This window comes from Cibotium barometz, chromosome 28, assembly GCF_041138505.1.
Source record: "Cibotium barometz isolate CiBa-2024 chromosome 28, ASM4113850v1, whole genome shotgun sequence".
In the NCBI taxonomy this organism is placed as follows: domain Eukaryota; kingdom Viridiplantae; phylum Streptophyta; class Polypodiopsida; order Cyatheales; family Cibotiaceae; genus Cibotium; species Cibotium barometz.
Window position 1 is genome coordinate 31,498,840 of NC_141073.1, and position 18,123 is coordinate 31,516,962.

Below are 18,123 nucleotides of genomic sequence, written 5' to 3' on the forward strand. Positions count from 1 at the left end.
CTTTCAAGAGAACAAAATGGTTAATCCTTTGGCCAAGGAAGAGTTGGAAAGGATGAGACAGCTTCTTGAACTTTGCAAGGACAACATGAAGAAGGCTCAAGTGGTCATGAAGGCAAATGCGGATGAGCATAGACGTAAGATGGAGTTTGAAGAAGGTGCCTATGTGCTATTAAATCTTCCTGAGAGCCGTCATAACATTCTCAAAGGATCTTCCAATCCAAAATTGGCTCATACATATTATGGTCCATACATGGTAGTCAAGAAGGTGGGTGACTTGGCTTACAAGCTTGATTTGCCTTCTTCTGCAAGAATTCATGATGTGTTTCATATGTCCAACCTTAAGAGGTTTGTGGGCACTCTTCCACAAGAGATTGAAAAGCTACCACCCATGGACGAAGAAGGGGAGATGTTGAGGAATAGGAACATTGAAGAATTCCTTATTAAGCGAAAGCAATTGCCCATGGATGAGACTACTTGGCAATCTTTGGAGTAACATGGCCTACTTGAGGAAGATGTTGCTTGACCAAGTGGCATGATTTGTATGGAGAAAATGGACAATACTTGGGATTATATGCATGCTATAATTTCTGGACAGTTTTGGTAAGGTCCATTGTTGGGGTCGATGCTCTACTCCAACAAGCTTCATTGAATATCACAATGGAAGAATATGCTGCGGGACATGATTGGCTAAGTGTATGCATCATTTGTAGCCTATTCCATGGAGTTTTCATGAAGAATCTTCCAAAGGATTTCATCTACAAGGGTTGCCATAACAGTCCCACACATATACATTGGAGATGAAGACTTATGGACTTCCTTACATTTGGAGAGCATACTTGGGGCTATGTTAAATTGTAGATATCTCGTATGATTTTGAGGACAAAATATTTGGGAAGGGATGGTTTGTAATGAAGCATAAGCTAAGGTCCAAAACATGTAAAGAATGGGCCATGGGCAAGGCTACTATAAATAGGGCCTTGGGTTCATTGTGTTAGCAGTCCTTTCCTGTCTGTATATTTACACCAAGGCCTCTGTTGTGGGTGTGCCCGCCCGATTTAGGTGTTTTCTCATTTTTTCCCACTTTTCATATTTTTTCCTTGGTGTGGAGAGTTGTACGACTGCTCTACTGCCCCCGGCTTTCCCCAGTGCTCGCCGACTGGAGGGATCTGGTCGTGTGCAGTTGTAGATGTTGTCGGCTGTTTTCAGCAGGCCGACTGGCTGCCCTGGGGCCATACAAAATGGCCCCTTGCCCCCCACACTCTACACATTGTATTCCGGGGTTTTCTTGTGTATATAGCAGAGTTATACGCTTCTCTCTCTCTCTCTCTCTCTGTCTCTCTCTCTCATTTCTGCATTTTTTTGCTCTGCACTTGCTCTAGGTGTTTTCAGATCTTGTCTTCATCTCCGCTACATATTCTAACAAGGTATCAAAGCTCTAGGCTCTTGGAAGATCTTGGGAACTGTGTGAGCAAAAGGGAGACCCTATATTCGGAAGGAACGAGAGACACAGGCATAGTTATGGAATCGTGTCAATGCCAGAGTCCGTTCTTTAATCTTCCTCAATTGCATACCACAGGTAATCAATAATATCAAGCATATGACACTTTGGCGAGAGGTATTTGGTAGCATTTGGCTTCTCTCTACAACAAGGTATCACCCATGAAGAGTATCTTCTTGGAAGTTCAGATGCGGGTGATGAATCCTGCAAAGTCGTCGACGATGCAGGAGCACATCAACAAGCTGCAGGCTCTTTAGAGCAAGAAGTTCTCCAGGCAGGGAAAGAGATATCGTCAGAGGATATGGCCATAACGTTGCTGTCACATTTGCCCTCTCAGTACTCAGCCTTTTACTCTTCGTTGATTACCAGTGGTGGCAAGCTCAGTACCATCACATGGGAGGAGCTTGTGCCCATGGTCTTGGACCAGGAAAAGCGATTCACGAACCCTCCACAAGGCGGAGGTTCTGAGGCCTTAACTGGCAAACGATCGAAAGGCCGTAATAACAACAAGGGCAAAGGGAAGGCTTCATCGGAGAAGTCTTCTGAGAAGAAGCCCGACTTAGCACGGCGGTGGACACGGGCATCAGGCATTTGATAAAAATAACATTTATACGAGGGCACCCTACATTTAATAAATTGTGGGGTGCCCAGGTAACACTTCAAGCAAGTGTGGGCTACCCCTTACACTTGGTAGGGCTGCCCAAAAGACCCCTTCCAACTGCTGTCGGCCACAAACGAGGACAAGTATTCAAAATTTAACACTGGCCGACTTCATGACGGTGTTGTTGTACTGTTGGTCAACTTCATAAATGTCCATGTAGATCTTTTCTTGAGCCTATCTAAGCCTATATGATGCCCTAAACTAGCCTTAAACTAATGCCTAAATCAAGGATTAGATATGGCCACGTGTGTGCATGTGACATCCCCTCCTGTTTAACTTGATGATGGGTTGGAAACCTGTCATCCTTCCTCCCTAGACTTTCAACTTTGAACTTTGACTCCTTTTTTCTTTTGATACTTTGATTCCTCCCTAGTCTTCTAACTTTGAACTTTGACTACTTTTTTCTTTTGATACTTTGACTGAAAACCCTGCACTTCTCAGATCCACTCCAAGACTGGTTAAGAACTGTGCATCTTGTTCCAATGATGTCCCCTTTGCCTGCATACCTCTGTCCCTTAACGCACTGATGACTTCTTATTAAGGTTGATCAAGGCACCTAACTGGGAGTGCACCTCCTATTCCCTCCCGGGAAGCCACTGAGGTAACTCCTTTGCATGAGCTGAATGTTGAGGATTCACCTAATGCATGCATCACCTTCCTAATGCTTCTTAACTACTTGTGTTTACCTTGCTAGGACCTGTACACCTCTTATGAGAATGCCCTGAGAACTACGACAATGCCCTTGCAGTGCAAGTATGACGCCCCTAGGGTGGAGGTTGGTCCTTGCACGATGGAGGTAGGGTGGGTGTGGCTACTAGTCGTTGCAAGTCCTTTTTTTTTTCTTTTTTTTTCTTTTTTTTTTTTCCGGAAAAACGATCCTTCTATTAGTTAACGAGAAAACGCCATAAGGCTACAAAGCTCACCTCGCAAGGAGGGATAAAAAACACAGTGAACACCTGAGCTCCACCCCCGTGGCTGGCCGCTCTCTAGGGGGGGCTACCTAGTAGTACATGTGGGAGGTGAGAAAAGCCAAACTGGAGGCCTATAGTGCCAAGTGACATCCTCGCCCCTCGCGGTGAGGAAAGGGCCAGGCTGCCAAGTGCGGAGGAAAGCCTTGCGGCGCCCTCTCATGCGATCTGAGTCGCCCTGGAGTTTCCCCCAGTGTCCTCTCAAGGTGTGAATGATGTCCACCCAGAGGGCCTGTATGACCTCCGCCGGTGGAGTCGCTTGGCGGTCAATGGCCTCCCTGCATCGGGCTCTCCATATGTGCCAAGCCGTCATGCTGCTGATCATCTCCCATCTGTGCCCGACCCCCTCCTGAGGGGCTGCCGAAGAGAAGTCTGGCGTCGGAACCACCGCCATCGCCCTGTCAGAGACCTGGATGGTCGCACTGCCAGGGACGTCCTCATATCCAAGGGCCGGGCCGCTGTCCGTGGCCCTGTCAGAGACCTGGATGGTCGCACTGCCAGGGACGTCCTCATATCCAAGGACCGGGCCGCTGTCCGTGGCCCAAGCCACCGCACCCCACGTCACCAGCATCTCACCTGGTGACCCTGCAAAAACCATCCTGAGAGCGCGCTGCCAGACCTGCTGTGCCTGTGGGCAATCCCATAAGCAGTGCCGCTGCGACTCCTGTGCATGGCCGCACCGAGGGCAGGACGCTGGGTGTCTGCCAAAAGCTAGCCAAGCCCCCACAGCCAGTCCTCTATGCGCTGTGAGCCAGAGAAAAAGCGTCACCTTCCGGGGCCGGAAGCTAGCCCAAAGGCGCTGCCAGAAGTCCCTAAGAAAGGCAGGGGAGAGCCCCTGTCGCCGCCAATGCTCGGCCGCCGCCGGGGTGCTCGCTATCCTGTGCCTCTGAATCCGCCGCCCCAGCCTCGCTGTGTACTGAAAAAAGGGGATGCCTGGGTTGGTAGGGGCCGAGTAGGGATCTCGCCAAAACCACTCACCTGGATCCCACTGAAGGCGAATAAGAGGCCTGCTGTCCCAAGCCCATAATCTCCAAGAACAGTCCTCCCCTATCGAGGCCGGTGAGGGGTCTACATGCCACTGTCTCTGATGAAAGCCGACCACCCGTACCCTCTGAAGAATACAACCCTGGAACCCATCCAAATCTAGTCGTGTCCTCTGAAGCTGGCCACCCTCTCCCACCTCGAAAGTGAGTGGGGCGACTCTCTCCGCTGTGCCGCAGACCGCTAGAAGGATCTCATGCCGAGTAAAGACACCCATCCACTGTGGAGGTGGAGGGTCGTGTACTGGGGTCCGCCACTCACGGGGGATGGCCGCCTCAATGTCCTGTCTCATCAACTCTCTGCCCCTCATCCCACTGAGTCTCCTCTCCTGAGCCTCTAGAGGCAGTTGCTGAAAACATATCCAGTCGTCTAGGGACTGGGCTAGGCCGGAGCTCAACAGGCCCCACGACACGTGAGACCGCGATCCAACCATATGGCCACTGGGAAGTCGAATCAAGGGGTTCCAGATCAATGGCTGCCTCATGCGCTCCTCATCGGTGCCCGGGGGAGTCTGGAAGAGTGACGGCCTCATATGCGCCCAGACCCTTAGAAGGCTAGCTGCAAAACGCTCCTCGAAGCCAAGGCCCACTCCTCTGGATCGCTGCTCTGTAAAGATCCACCTGATGTTGGGGGTCCAGGGGCCGCTAAGAGAAGGAGTGCGGCTGAGCATCCTGGAAACAAGAAACTCCTTCCACGGCTCAGCGCCTGGCAGGAGGCCACGAACTACCAACTTGCCAAGCAAAGCTCGGCTTTGGCAAATAGGATCAACAATGCCCAGGCCGCCTCTCTCCCTCGGCTGAGTGATCACAGCCCATGCCACCTTGGCCCTGGCGGGCCGCCCGTCGCCACCGGACCAAAGAAAGTTCCTGATGAGCCTCTGCACCTGGCCAATGCACGCCCGAGAGAAGGCCCAGCAAGAAGTGATGTACCACATGGTAGCAAGCAGAACCTGGTTGGCCACAACTACTCGGCCAGCCAGAGATAAACGAGCGGTACTCCAATACAGAAGCTTCTTCCGAATGCTCAGAAGAAGGGGGGCTATCTGCTGCTCCGGAGATATGTCAATGCCCACATAGCATCCCAAATAACGCACTGTAGTGCCGGGGGAAAACCAATGAAAACCATCAACTGGCCTCCAAGTCGGGGGGAGCATAGAACTGACCCACAACCCACACGACTTGTGCCAGTTGATCAAAGCACCCGAAACTCTGCAAAACCTGTCCATGGCTGAGGCGAAGCGGCGGAGGTTCTCCTCACCTCCCTGAAGATAGACAGCAGTGTCATCCGCAAACTCCGAGTCTAGGAGCTCCTCCGAGGTGCGGATGGGAAGCTGGAGGCCCGCAAACCTGTATCCTGTGCCGTCAAAAAAGTGCTCATGGCCTCCGCCGCAAAAAGAAAAAGAAAGGGCGCCAAGGGGCACCCCTGCCGCACCGAGCGCGAGAACGCCCTGTATCAGCACCTAACTATGAGCCGATGTGTAGAGTGCAGAAACCCCACGGATCCACTGAGGGGGGAAGCCCATCCTCTCCATAGTGCCTTCCAAGAAGGCCCAGTCCACCCGATCATATGCCTTCTCGAAGTCGAGAAGGAGCACTGCCAGATCCTCCTGCCGAAATCTAGCCAAAGCCGTAGCCTCCCAGAAAGAGAAGATGTTATCCAGAATGCTCCTATCCTGGATGAAGCCTGTCTGCGTGGAGTGGATGATGTCTGGAAGGTGAGGCTGAAGCCGCCTGCTGATCGCCTTAGCTAGGACCTTGTAGGCCGTGCCTAGCAAGGTGATCGGTCTCCACTGTCTAATCTCCAGTCTGTCTCCTCCCTCTTTGGGGATCAAGTGAATCAACCCCTCTGCCATGCTGTCTGGCATGACTCCCGACTCCATAATCTCCTGGAATGCCAATCTGAAGCCCCTATGTAAGAGGCCTCAGTACCTCTGGAAGAAAGCCACTAAGAGACCGTCCTCTCCTGGGCATTTGCCCCGAGGTAATGCCTGAAGAGCCTCCTCCAGTTCCGTATCCGAGAAGGGGGAGAGAAGGGAGTGCTGCAAATGGGCCGGCACAACCGGTCTCGTGAAGCTCCAGACTGCCTCCCGAGCCTCTCACCTTGTCATCTGCTGGCTCAGCAGAGAGAAGGTCCCTGTAGAAATCTGTGGCTATCGCCCGAACCCTGGTGGGATCCACCACAACCTGGCCATCAGCCTGCCGAAGACGCCTGAGACCCTCTCGTCTGAAGCGAGGCCCTGTCGCCTCAAAGAAATCTCGAGTCACTCTGTCTCCAGCCTGTGTCCAAAAAGAAGCCCGAGCTGGAATCGGAACTCCACCCTCATCTCCTCGATGGATCTGATCTCAGTGCGAGCTGACTCCATCTGCTCTGAGATCCAAGGGCTCGTAGGATCCCTCTCTTGGAGTCTCTGGAGGGACGCTAGACTCCTCCGTAGGCTCCTCTCCTGCTCTCTGAAGGCCTCCAGACGGTCCAAGGCAGCCTGTCTGAGCATCCGACTGATCTCCTGCAAGCCACTGGCAAGATCACTGGCTGCCGATCCTCTCCTGAACTGCAGCTCCTGCCAAACCTGCTCAACTCTGATCGCAATCTCGGGCTCCTCTATGAGACAATCTGGAATCCGGACGCTCTGGCCCCGCTCTCCTCTCGTAGGGTCCTCGATCTGGAGAAGCACTGGAAAGTGGTCTGAAAACGAGGAGCCTGCAAGTATGCCCACAGTGCCACCTCTATCACAAGCCCACTCATCAATGTAAAACCTGCCGATGCGGGAAAGGTTAACTCCTGTGGCCCGTCTATCCGAGCGCGAGAAAGATAGACTCCCCTGCAACCTGCCAAACTCCAGGAGAGTCCACGGATCCTGGCCTCTCACCTGCAGCACTAGTTCCTCCGAGGCAGCGAGCTCCGGCCCATGAATGGTCTCCTAGCTGCCCCCCATCCTGTCCTCTGCATCCTCCAGCATGTTGCAATCCCCTCCTAGGCACCAGTGGTCTGCCAAGGGGAGGGACTGCCTAATGGTGCTCCAGAACTCGGCTCTCCCGGTCGCCCCATTAGGGGCGTAAAGGTTGAGGAAGCCAATGCGGTCTTCCCCAACCCGAAGGATGATCCACTGCGCTCGACCCTCGACCAGAGTGCCAGAGTCCACAACCTCGGATAGAAGCTGCTCGCTGACTGAGATGCATACTCCACCCTGGTTCCCCTGGGAGCCATATGCCGGTGACCAAAAAGTGTGACTCCTGCCTGGCAAGATCTTCCCGCAGGTGCGGGTAGGCCCGGCAGAAAGGTGGTGCTCCTGGATGAAAAGGATATCTATGGGTCCTCCAACGAGAGCCCTCTGGATCTCCTCGCGAAGTCTGCCCCGACCAATGTAGCAGCGATGTCCACCGAGACCCTGGATGTTCCACGAGAGGATCCTCACGGATGAGCTATGGCAAGTGAAGCAGCCGCCACTGCTCACCCCTCTCAGCCGGCCCGGATGATCTGCCCTCCACTCTGTGAGTCTTGGGCGCCGTCTTGGAGGGAGAATAGTCACTGTCTGTCCGGGTGCGGAGTCTCTCCAAAAAGAGAGTGACCTGTCTCTGTGTCCAGCCCCACTCCGCCTTCGCCCTGTCCAGGGCATAGGCGTGAGACCAATCCTCTGCATATATGTATCTAAAGGTAGGCTGCACCCTCGGGGCGGCATGGAGGAGAATCAGTAGCACCGCCTCAACTGAGGTGTGGACCGGATCCGCCCGCCAATCTCCTATACCAAACAAGCTCATGCGGGCTGAGTGTAATCGGGTCTGCAATAGGTCCGTGAGCCCCTAGTCACTGAAGTGGTGAGAAAACTCCAGTATCTGATCACGCAAAACTTCCTCTACAGAGTTGCAATCCCATGCTGTGTCTGGGGCAACACTAAGAGGAAAGGAGAAGGCCACCATGCTACTCACCACTGAAGGAGAACGAGAGGGATGGCACACCACGCAAACTCGCAAGGGCGCGACCAGTGTCTCAAACGGGCCCGCATCCAGCTGGAGGCACCTGAAAAAACCGTAATCCACTGGTAGCCCCATCACTCTCGGGGGCCCCCCAGGGGAGGCTGGAGAGAACTCTGTGGCGGGCGAAGCTAGGATCGCCATCTCCACCGGCCCGGAGTGGCGGTGGAACAGCCGCTGGACTGAACTCTGGCCTACCCAGCTGCGCTGCCCCGGGACAGTGGGTGGTCTGGCGAAGTATCCTGGAGAGGCCGAGGGAGGGATGGGGGCTTGCGGCGAGGAGGGGGGAGAGCGAGGAGAGGATGGAGAGGCATCTGCCAGAGGATAGGTGTCAGGGGGGGCCGCCGGGGGAGGCGGGAGGGGGGGGGCTGGGGGGGGGGGGGAGAGGGGAGAGGGGGGGGTGGAAGGAGTGCTCTCCGGGTGAGGGGAAGGGGAGCCGGGGGGTCGCAGAGTGCGGCCCGGGATCCTCAGGAATCTGCTCCAAGGAGGGGGAGGGGCCCCCCGCGGGGGGAGGCGGGAGCGGGGTCTCCACGTGGGAGGCTCCACCAGCGGCCTCAACGAGCACTGAGTCTGAATCCTCGTCCATCGGGGTGGGACCTGCTGGCCGCCTGTCCCTGACTGGAGCATAAGTGCGGGTAGGTGCCTGTACGCCAGCCGGAGTCGCCTGTCCGCCAGCCTGTGCTGCCTGCTGGCGTCTGCGACGGTCCCTGCGGGCCGGGCGTTTCCGCCGGCGAACCTCCTGCCATCCGCCAGCCTCCTGGGTCTGCGCGGCATCCTCCGCCGGGGCCTCCTCGTCAGATGATGGCGCCTGCTATGGCGAGCCAGGGATGTCCGGTCTCTGAGGTGGATGGCCACCCCTCAGGTCTCCTGCAGGGGGTCCAGAGGCGGCATAGCGTGAAGGATGAGCCCCCTTGCGGGGACAGGCGCGTGCGAGATGGCCCATCTCCCAACATATGTAACACTGGCCGGGGAGGCCCGAATACTCCACGCGCTGTATCAAATGTCCTCCAAAAAGACGAGGGAGGAGGATCGTCTTCGAGAGGGACTCCGGTGACGGAACCACAACACGAATGGCCGGGAGTCCTGCTCCCCGAGCAATCACTGAAGCCGCTGTCTGAGGCGTCTCCACCACCTGCCCGAACGCCTTGCCAATGGATGACAAGAGGGGCAAGTACTCCCTACGGAGTCCAGGAAAGCAGATAGTGACGGGGAAACCTGTCGCGCCTGCTAGCGGGTCAGAAGCGGGGTCGAAACCATGAGTCCATCGCGCCAGGAACGCCCGGGATGAGCGGAGGGCAATGGGGCTCCGAGCCAGCACCATCTGAGCTGCCTGGGGGGACTCGAAATCCACCTGGTAGTAGCCACGTCCCAAAAAATCTACGCTGACGATCTTGGCGGGCACGCCAACAAGGCTGCCTTGCAGAAGGTCACGAAGCTCTCTCCGCATCGGACGGCTACCCACTATCTTGCAGACCAAGGAGGAGGCCTCAAGAGCGGATACTGTGGAAACAAACAACTGAAGATCTTCAGCTGTGAACTCCAGACGGAGACCGGAATCGGCAGGGGTAGTCGGAGCGGCTTCCATGGAGTCCTCCAGAGGGAAAAGGCCAGAAACCGGGGTCACCAATGGGAGGGACACAGCCCTGCGAGGAAAAGGAGAGGCGGAGGGCTACAGGATAGCGGGGGCGGGGCGGGGGGGGGGAGGGGGGAGCTGAGGCGGGGGGAGCTAGCGGTGGGGGGAGGGGCGAGACGGAAGGGGAGGAGAGGGAGAAGGCGGAGGGGAAGAGACGCGCTGCGGAGGAGAAGGCGGAGGGGGGAGAGGTGGCGGGGGAGAGAAGAGAGGCGGAGGAGGAGGCGGCGAGGGGGGTAGAGAGGCGGGGGAAGAGATGTCGGGGGAAGGAAGCAAGCGGGGGGGGGGGGGGGGGGGGGGATGGCGGGGGAGGCAGCGAGGAAGGAGGCGGAGGAGGAGAAGGCGGGGGGGAAAGAAGGCGGGGGAGGAAACGAGGAAGGAGGCGGGGGAGCGATGGCGGGGGAGGAAGCGAGGCAAAAGGCGGGGGAGAGATGGCGAGTAAGGGCGCAATGAAGGAGGCGGGGGAGAGGACGGAGGAGAAAGCGGGGGGCTGGCGGGGGGGAGAGGGGGGCGCGACGGCAAGAAGCAGCGGGGGGGGGGGGGGGGGGGGGGGGAGAGGCGGAGCTCGCAGGCCTAGTCGTTGCAAGTCTACTAGTCGGGGGTATGGGAACTTTACAGATTCTGATGTGAAGTTGTGGGACCTGCAGCGCTTTTGGTGATGTGGCTGCACCTGATGCTCTGATACACTTTTGGATAGCAACAAGTATATTGCAATACTCTTCTAGTAGAATAAAGACTAAGCATGAATTATGTACAAACTTTTTAATGCATGGCAAAATTTGATGATACTTATATATACACAAAGCTTTTACTAAAGTTCACCATGGATGTTGTCATGTGCATGCACATGGACATGCTAATCCCCAGGCTAATCCCTCAAGGGCAGCAATAAACAGACCATTTAGGGCATGAGCAGGGCACAAGAGGACACCAGAATGGATCCCCATGGATTAGGACCAGGTCAGCCAGGTGTGCAAGGCATTCTAGGCTGGTCAGCAGCTTTAATGGATTTTATGTTGTTGCTGCCCATACCCCACGCACCCTCAATGCATCGCACATGGATGAAACCATCACCCGTATCTTGATCTTTTGGTGGTGTGGTGACCAGGCAACCTTGTATCAGCATCAGGTTCAGCAATGCTAAGTAATGATGGTGTCCCAAATGAAACCAAGGAGACTAACACAAGACAAGGAAGAAGTTCCCAATGGGTTGGTTGGTGGTGTTCCACAAGACCCAAGGGAAATGGCAGCCCTAGGAGTCGGGTGCCACTTGGGCCATACCAAGAAAGGCTTTCATAAAAACAATTCCAAGGGATGATGATCATCCGAGGGGTGGAGTGAGGATGCCAGACTCAATACTCAGGAAAAGAAGACCAAAGAAAGTGTTCAGGGATAGGGCATGAAGGGCCAAGGGACAAGTGGAACAAATACATAGATCTACAACATACTTTGGAGTGGAATCAAGGAATGGCAAGTTTTCAATGAAAAGGTTGCCAGAAAGGGCAGGATGACACGTGTGGGAGACCATATGTGGGGACAGGGGATGATGACAATCATCCCAGGTCAAAAGTTGGAATCCCGTCATCAAGTTTAGCAGAAGGGGATGTCATGTGTATGCACATGGACATGCTAATCCCAAGGCTAATCCCTTAAGGGCAACAAATAAAAAGGCCATTTAGGACATGAGCAGGGCATAAAAGGACACCAAAAGCCGACAGCAGGTCAACCAGTTGGGGATCTCTCTTGTGGCCTATTTAATCCTTTGCCAAGAACCCTTTCTAGCATGTGACACCTTCGTGGTATTAGGTCACAGAAAACTTAGGTAGGATAGGTTTTCCACCTTTTCATGGGCATGCCTATGGCTGCCAAAGTTATGTGCCTTTTTGTACTGTATGAATCTACTGAAAATACAGCTAACTCTCTCTCTTCTCTCCATCTCTTCTTTGCGTTTAGCATCTATGTGTTCCAATGAAAGGTGTTTAGGGCTGAAAGAAGACTGATCTTCTACACATGTGACATTGGTATCAGAGCTTCAGGTTCAGCAATGCTAAATACTAATGGTGTCCTGGATGAAGGTGCACACTCCAAGGAGAGTAACACAGCATGTGTCAAGACCCCTCGAAGCTGGTTGGTGTCACGCAAACCCAAGGGGGGCGTTTCATGAGAGTTGGTAGCCATTTGGGGCTGCCCAATAGGCTTTTATGGAGCACTCCAAGGGATGAAGTTCATCCAAGGGGTGGAGCCAAGGATGCCCAAGACCAGTTTTCAAGAAGGATTCATGTTTGTGTTCAGGGACGGGGCAAGAAGCCAAGGAGACAAAGTGGAACAGATACACAGATCTTTATTAGATTTGGAGTGGAAATGGAGACAGGGCAAGGTTTTCAATGAAAAGGTTGCCAGGAAGGGAAGGATGAAAAGTTGGGGAGTCCATGTGGAGACAAAGGGATGATGACAGTCATCCAAGGTCAGAAGTTGGAATCCCATCATCGAGTTTAGCAGAAGGGGATGTCATGTGCATGCACATGGATATGCTCATCTCATGGCTAATTTCTGAAAGGCAACAGAAAAACCGAAGATTTAGGGCATGAGCAAGGAACAAGAAGATCCCAAAAGGTATCCCAAGGATGCAAGAACTGATCAACATGGCACTCGAGCTGCTACTGGGCTGTCGCTTTGCCAAGAACCCTTTCTAGCATCTGGCACCTTCGTGGTGTTAGGTCACAGTAGCTTAGCTAGGATAGGTTTTCCACCTTTTCATGGGCATGCCTATGGTTGCTAGAGTTATGCACCTTTTTGTACCATATGAATATACTGAAAATACAGCTCTCTCTCTCTCCATCTCTTCTTTGTGTTTTGCATCTGTGTGTTCCTATGAAAGGTGTTTAGGGCTGAAAGAAGACACAGATCTTCCGCGCATGTGACAATGGATCAGGACCAGGTCGGCCAAGTGTGCAAGGCATTCTGGGCTGGTCGGCAGCTTTAATGGATTTATGTCCATTGGAGCTGGCCAGCATGAGTGGGTGTCCAAAAGCCTATATAAGGCTCAGCCGAGAAATCTTTTCATTATTTAATCCCCCTTTTAGGATAGGTCATAGAATAGGGTTTGTTGCTACCTTCTGGCCATGCCTACTAGGGCTGCCAAGGTATGTACCCTTTTTGTACTTTATGAATATACTGAAAATACAGCTCTCTATCTCTCTCTTCTCTCCGTTTCTTCTTTGTGTTTTGCATCAAGATGTTCATGTGAAAGGTGTTTAGGGCTGAAAGAAGACACAGAGCTTCCGCGCATGTATCAGATGTAGGTTGGTGCAGTTTCGGGAGTATATGTATACACAGCTAAATAAGTTATTTTGTTATCAAATGATTGTACATGAGATGTATGGTTGTAAACAATATTGTACTGAATATTTGGAAAGGTCAAAGCACTTGTCAAATTATGCATTCATGAAAAGATTATGTGGAATGGATGACATATACAAGATTCCGTACATGAGTAGGTCATTGACAACTTGTTCACATAGCATTTAGGAATAACCCACATCGAATCTCGATCAAGGACAATGATAGATTGTGGCTAGCGACTCTCCTCCTCCCAGCCATAGGCTCATGAGCCTGAGGTCAAATTGATGTGAGTTAGCCAAGCCCCGACAGCACGCCCTAGGGTCCCATGCCACCACTCGGCTTGCCTAGCAGTTACTCTTGCCCTAAGGTCTTGGACGCCTTGGAGAGTTCCCTCTCCACGTGGATACCTCATAATAATCATAAGGGAGCCCCAACTCACTTATATAGTTATAACCAGGCTATTATTGGCCACTACTTTTATTATAAAGCCCTTAGCCATAATTAGCCTCTAGTTACCTTTTTATTGACTCAAGGCTAATCTAGACCTCATCCTTGCTAGCCCTTAGGCAGCCCCTACGCCCGCTTAAGCCCTAATCCTAACCTTGGATTAGCACATCCCCTTAACCCCGGGTTATCCTAACCCCCGGTCAATGCTGGCCCAAGGCCCAGTTGGGGATTTAATAGAGTTCGGTTTTGTTGGGTTGGGGGAGGGGGGGGAGGGGGGTAATGTCCTCAATGACCTCGCTGCAACGGGCCTGCCATATATGCCAAGCAGCAATGCTGATGATGATGTCCAATCTCTCATTAGTAGCCTAGAGACCAAGTCTCTAATGATAGGTCAGGAGTAGGTACTACATCTGTAAGCCCAGCGGGACGTGCAGTGAAAGACGCAACCACGTGTCCAAGAGATAAAGATATAGAGAGAGGATAGAAAGAGAAGGGAATAGAGGTCTTGCACAATACAACACACTGAGCAGGAAACAGGCCCTGCCCCTTTCAGGAATTTATTCAAAAACAATCTACGGGCACACTAGCCAGGATCAATACAATCAATGAATACAAAACAAACAGATATGCTGATGTAGGATATCCAAGTCGATGTCGATGTCGATGTCTATGTCTAGGCACAAGATCTCTGGTGCCGAACACACCACGGGGATAACCCACAAGTATCTCTCACCGGGTTAGTACCAGATCTAATATCCAAATCCAAATCCAAGTCTAAGTTCTAGTTCCAATCCAAGTTCTAGTCAATTCCAATCATCAAGTCCAAGCTCTAGTTTCAATCCATTGATCAAGTCCAAGTTCTAGTTCCAATCCAATGATCAAGTCCAAATCCAAGTTCTAGTTCCAATCCAATGATCAAGTCCAAGTCTAAGTATCACTAGCTCATCCCATGAGTAATCTCCACAACTCCTATAGCCTTGTCCATGAAGAAAACCATGGAAAAGCTCTTTCTGGCAACAAAACTGATATAAAACATGTTTTAATGGTTTTCGGGAGATAAAAACCTTCAAAAAACAGTTTTTTGGATTTTTGGAGCAATTTTAGGATTTCTGAAATTTATAGGGTTTTTGAGATTTTCAATCCGTACAACTCTGCACATGTCCATACAGTTTCGTACGGCTGTACAGATCCAGTCGTACGGACAGGTGATGACATGGCACAACAATTGATGGAGGCACTCTAAATCAACAGGCAGTGATGAAAAATTCCATGATTTGGTTCATGATCAAGTAGATGATGATGGAGAAGACGATCTCCACACTTCAACGAAGATGGCAACGCAATGAAGAGGTTCTTCTTCAACTTGATGCTCAAGATAGACTCATGCTTCTTTTATACTTGGGGATGCCTTGCTTTTTGCCAAAAAGTGATACTTTTGCTTTGCTTTTGCCTTTTACTTTGCTTTTGGTCTTTTTAATAATAAAATATTACTCAACTTTAGTCAAAAGTTCTTGTTTTGCTTTTCTAGCTTCACGGTCTTGCTTTTTAGCCCTGGAGCTGCTTTTTGAAAAAGCGGCTTTTAGCTTTTTGGCCCGGCTTAGTCTCCTCTTTCCAATGGTGCCCTTGGCTCGTGGTCAACCCTATTTTACTTTTTGCTTTTTCTTGCTTTTTGACCAAGAATGGTGCTTTTTCTTAATCAAACCTTATGAACCATGTCCCCATATCTTCTTCCACCAATCTGGGTGTCCAGGCATGATTTCATCATGTGAAATAGAGCTAGGAGGGCCAAATAGTTACATTCCCTCCCTCTTATATCGCAGTTGTCCTCAACTGCGGATTGCAAGTGTTCCAAGCACATCGATATATTCCATGTATATTCATGCGTTCCAAGTATATCATGTACACATGTTTCAAGGTACTAGTCCCATCTGGTGAGCTTGTGCATCTGGTCTTTCCCCATATTTGTGGTATCATCTACTCATCTGGCAATATCTCAATGCCTTATCTTTAACGAATGGCTTTGTTCTTGATGGTACTTCTTCATGGCTTGTCACATGTGTTAGATAAAATAAATGCATACTTATCTCATGCAAAAACTAGACAAAACAGCACACAAAGTCAAAGAAATTCAAACATACATCAGTATACAATGCACAACTAATGATCCTCTTGTTCATAGACTATCCTATCTGGTTTCATCGAAAACCGTGCTGAGCTATTTGGCTCCCGAGGAACACCGCTCAAACTATCGCTCAAGGCCATCTGGTCACTAGGACCGCACGAGAATTCATCAATAGTCATCTAGGCCATCTAGTCGCGTTGACCGCCCAACTATGAAATCCAATACAGTCATCTGGGCCATCAGGTCGCAATGACCGCCTGACTACGAAATCCAATACAGTCATTTGGGCCATCTGGTCGCAATGACCGCACGACTGCGAATTCCGATACAGTCATCTGGGTCATCTGGTCGCAATGACCGCCTGACTGCGAAGTCCAATATAATCCTCTGGGCCATCTGGTCGTAATGACCGCTCGACTGCAAAGTCCAAGATATCTGGCATCGTTGCCATCAATGGGTCATCTGGCATCATTGCCTCCGATATACAAATCTCGCTCCTTGGGCTATCGGGCATCGTTGCCACCCAAACTAGAGCATGTCCAAATAATCATTATATAAGAAGAATAATGATCACCAATATATATACAATGAAGAGGGCTAGGGATACAATCTCTCCCTCTTGAATCTGTCTTGATACCTGTACTTCAAACATATCTGAAACAACCACTTCCTCATAAACTCGAAGTAACTTCTCTAGCATTTAATAGCGAATAATTCTTGAATTCCAAGAGGAACTTTCTTACCAATGTCTTAACTCTTTTTCTCACAGAATGAAACTCAATCTATTATGGCTCTTCCACCACTGGTGGATCCGTCAATACAGACTTCTCTAGGGGTAACCTATACATGGTTTCAATAAACTTTCATGGAAGGAATTATGTGTCCTCCAATGATCTGAAAGGTCCAATCGATAACATGCATGGTTGATCTTCTTGGTACCCTGAAAAGATTCATATACCATCATTCTCTGACTTTGGCAATCCAAAGATAAAATCCATAGCAATACTCTCCCATAGAACATTAAATGGATGCAATAATCCTACTAGTTTTTGTTGATCAAACTTCATCATCTAAGAAAACCAAACATTCTTGAATCATAAAGTTCAATGTCCTTTCTCAAAGTAGGCCAATAGAAGTAGCTCTCCAAAGCTTGAAGTGCAGTCAACGTGTCTCTATGCCCCATGTAGAAAGGAGCATGGCACTCTTCCATTACCTTGGCATCAATTCCTTGTGTCACACATAACCTGGGTTTGCATCGTAAGAAAACCCTACTTGATAACATAAAAAGTCACCAAATCTCTAATCTGCAATCTATTCCAAAACATCTTTGAAATCCTCTTTGGTAGCATAAGGATCCTTCATCAAAGTGAAATCCATATGGTAACCCATAGAAACTGCATAGCTCATTGGTCTCTGAGATAATGCATCTGCTTCCTTGTTGTCTTTCACATTCATAGACCATAACATGGCTTGCTTGGTTCAAGACTGATCCAATACAATCTCTAATCTGCAATCTATTCCAAAACATCTTTGAAATCCTCTTTGGTAGCATAAGGATCCTTCATCAAAGTGAAATCCATATGGTAACCCATAGAAACTGCATAGCTCAAGGGTCTCCGAGATAATGCATCTACTTCCTTGTTGTCTTTGACATTCATAGGCCATAACATGGCCTGCTTGGTTCAAGATAGGTCCAATGCAATTTCATCATGTTCAACCACAAAAAGGTCTAGAATAACCAACACCGGTCCTTTGCTAGCATAAAGTCTCAATACTTCAAAAGGGTTTTGTTTCAGCTTTGGTCCACAAAGATTCCACGCCTTTCTTTGTCGAAACATGCAATGGGCTAAACACCAATGCAAACCACTTGTCGAACTTCCTAACATGATGTCAATCTGATGATCTTCCAATCTCTCTGACTTCATTGCCTTCCTTTGCTTTACTTGTCCTGAGACATCTGCATCTGAGAGAGCAAGCCTAGAAGCAACTTCCCTGTCTCTTCGATAAGAAACAGAAAAAGGTAGCTCTAGAACCTTCTGCACTGGTGACTCCTTTGGCCCGAAGATAGGCTAAAATTTAGAGCAGCTTCAACTCCTTTGGCACGAAGATAGGCTTTAGCAGCTTCAACTCCTTTGGCCCGATCCTTGATGAAATCTGCAAACATTTGAGCCCTTCTTTGGTCCTGTTCTCTCTTGGTTCTCCAAGAAAGAAATTCTTCATCTCTGAGAGGTCATATGGACTACTAAGAGTCATGGTACTCTTCTGATGTCATGGCCGTGGTTTCATGATAAATAGATTGACAGTCTTGGGTCCAAACGTCATTTGAGATGACAGATTTGGGATTGTGGCATTATTATTTGGGCGTACAATTTGTGCAGATAGATGTTGGCATATATGTACACCAATCAAAGTACATTCAAAAACTGTTGCACAAATTTGGGTTTCA

At 50.5% G+C, this 18,123-nt stretch overlaps 1 protein-coding gene across 2 annotated transcripts in view; it reads right to left on the reverse strand.

Annotated features, from left to right (window-relative positions):
* RECA1 (recA DNA recombination family protein) overlaps window positions 1-18,123 on the reverse strand; it is a 109,295-nt gene that overhangs the window by 56,854 nt on the left and 34,318 nt on the right. The gene's annotated exons all lie outside the window — the stretch shown is intronic.